Below are 2,583 nucleotides of genomic sequence, written 5' to 3' on the forward strand. Positions count from 1 at the left end.
GCGTGGTCGCCATCCGTTCGGAGGGGATCGCCGGCTTCGAAACCTCGATGTCGTGAGTCGGACACCCGTGCCGTCGCTAGAGTTTTTCAAACTCTGCTTCTGGATATTGGGACGAAAGACCGCTCGAGGCGGACGGCCGCGCGAATCCCATCGAATCTTTACTATCACCCGAACGATGGAGAGATGCACGCGCGCTGTTTCTTGAATAATTGGACGAGAGAGTAGAATCAAACACATATATAACATGGGCTAGCCACCGTGCTTACTCGTTCGCGAGATCGTGTGCTGTACAGAGGATTCAGAATCGGGTGTATATATCCCCCGTCGTTTCCTGACGAACGGAGCTTCGATCTCGATGGTTGTTATATATCATAATGTACTTTACGCCCGGCCGGCGAACGCGCGTATCTTCGCGCGTTCGTCGTTTTCTTTTTTTTTCGAACGTTTTTGTGTCGTCAATCCTATGGCGACTTCTGCGCGTTCGATTCCCGTTGGTCGAACGTGACGGAACTCGGCTTCGCTAGAACCGAGAAGAGTACATTTGAGTATTGAACTGTTGTAAATTTATAAAAGATTACCCTGAACGGTGGATCACTTGGCTCGTGGGTCGATGAAGAACGCAGCTAATTGCGCGTCAACGTGTGAACTGCAGGACACATGAACATCGACATTTCGAACGCACATTGCGGTCCACGGATACAATTCCTGGACCACGCCTGGCTGAGGGTTGCTCACGTAAACCTAAGACTGCTTGCGTTGCGTATCGTTACTCTCCGTATCTGTCTCTCTCTGTCCCTTCTTGCCTTAACAACCCGCCGTCGTTCTTCTTTATATAAGAGAACGTTTCAGAGTCGGACGAAGGTACAAGAACGAGGATACGAATAAGAGCGGACGGAGAGAACATACGCGACGTACGAGCGATTGTTGGACGCTCGTCGGCGTTCGTCGCGGTCGTGCAGAGGACCGTGCAAGTCGTACGCATGCTCGATATATAATCTATCGTGTTCACGGGAGACTACGAAACTCTACCTCTGTCTCTCTCTGTCCCTTCTTGCCTTGACAACCCGCCGTCGTTCTTCTTAAAAATTATAAGAGAACGTTTCAGAGTCGGACGAAGGTATACGAAGGGATACGAATAAGAGCGGAGAGAACCGGTCACGGACCTGCGTGAGTGCTCGCGGCGTCGTGAGTCGTCCTTACGAGGGCGACCGCCCGCTTATGCACCGCTTCGTGTATCGGTTATCGAACGTATATACTCGTAGTGTTCTCCTCGTGACCGATTTTTTTTTCATATCAGGCGATATATGCTACGTTTGCCGGTGTTCGACGCACGAAGGTCCGCGCCCCCGACGTCGTCTTAAAAGAATATTATATTTGGCGAGACTGAGAGAGAAAGCAAATATGGGAACTCGGTCGAGAGAGGAGAGAAGAGAGAACCAAAAAAAAAACCTAAACTCGATGGCGTGCGAAACTTTGCCATAATCTACCGTCTTTTCTTAAGACTCTCGTACAGCCCCAGGGATCGAATGCCCACTCCGTCTCTTCGCGAAAGCGACTGACAACAACGAGGACCGTCGCATCGATGGGTCGTCGTTGCGTTTTACACGCTCTGTGCTTTTTTACAAGCCCCGAAAGTATCAGCCGTAGATCCGGGAACGCACACGCGAGATTTCTTCGAGCGCTCTGACGACTTAGGGAGGTATGATCCCCAGCGTCGCGCGGAGATCGGAGAGTACACGTACTCGTATCGGGACGAATTTTCCCCGTCGTCGTGTATCTCTCTGCCCGCGCGCCTGGCTCCCGAAAAGCCACGTTCGTCGGAAATCTTACATATTATATATGTAACGCGTGTGCGAACTAGCGTGTGTCTAAGATCGGCTATACACGGGTGCTGCTGTAACTACAAGCTCGAGGTGTTTTCCGCAGCGTTTCTGTACCCGAGGAAGATGCGCATGTGAGTCCGTTACGAAGTTGTTCGTACGGTCGTCGTCGTCGGAGAGATCGTAGACGAGGAAGAAGACGATCCCCTTTGGCGAGGCTCGAGAAAAAAACTTTGAGAGAGACGAGGTATACACGCGCGTACGACTATGTCGTGCGCGCGTGTGATTTTTTTTTATGGCAATTCGACGCTTCGAGAATAGAGAAAAGAGAGTGTTGGTCATCCCATGCCTCTTCGTCGTCTATCGCTGGACCGCGCATCCTAACGTCGCGCCGGTCGTCCAGTCCCCGAACACACACACCCACCCGACGGTACGTCTCGCTCGCTTTTTCACTTGCGTGAGTTCCCGTACCGGGAACCGCTGGAATCGTCGAGAGAAGAGAAACGGCTGTAGGAGAAAAAGAGGACGGACGTTAAAAACCGGACGATCGTTACACGGATGTCTTGCGTGAGTCTTAGCTCGAACATGATACGACGAACGAAGTTTGGCACTTTGGCGAGATGCATAAAACGCTCGTACATACATACATACATATATATTGTATATCGAATAGAGAGTGTTCTCCTTCTATTCGAATTTTTTTTCTCTTTGAGGCGATTTTCGCACAGAGAAATACACACACACACACCACCTTCTCTCGCAC

General features: G+C 50.8%; 1 non-coding gene across 1 annotated transcript; it reads left to right on the forward strand.

Annotated features, from left to right (window-relative positions):
- The first annotated feature begins 575 nt into the window (after positions 1-575).
- Positions 576-730, forward strand: LOC126877936 (5.8S ribosomal RNA). The gene has a single exon (XR_007695467.1). It is a non-coding gene; the product is annotated as a 5.8S ribosomal RNA (ribosomal RNA).
- The last annotated feature ends 1,853 nt before the right edge of the window (positions 731-2,583 follow it).

This window comes from Bombus huntii, unplaced genomic scaffold (assembly GCF_024542735.1).
Source record: "Bombus huntii isolate Logan2020A unplaced genomic scaffold, iyBomHunt1.1 ctg00000296.1, whole genome shotgun sequence".
NCBI lineage: Eukaryota > Metazoa > Arthropoda > Insecta > Hymenoptera > Apidae > Bombus > Bombus huntii.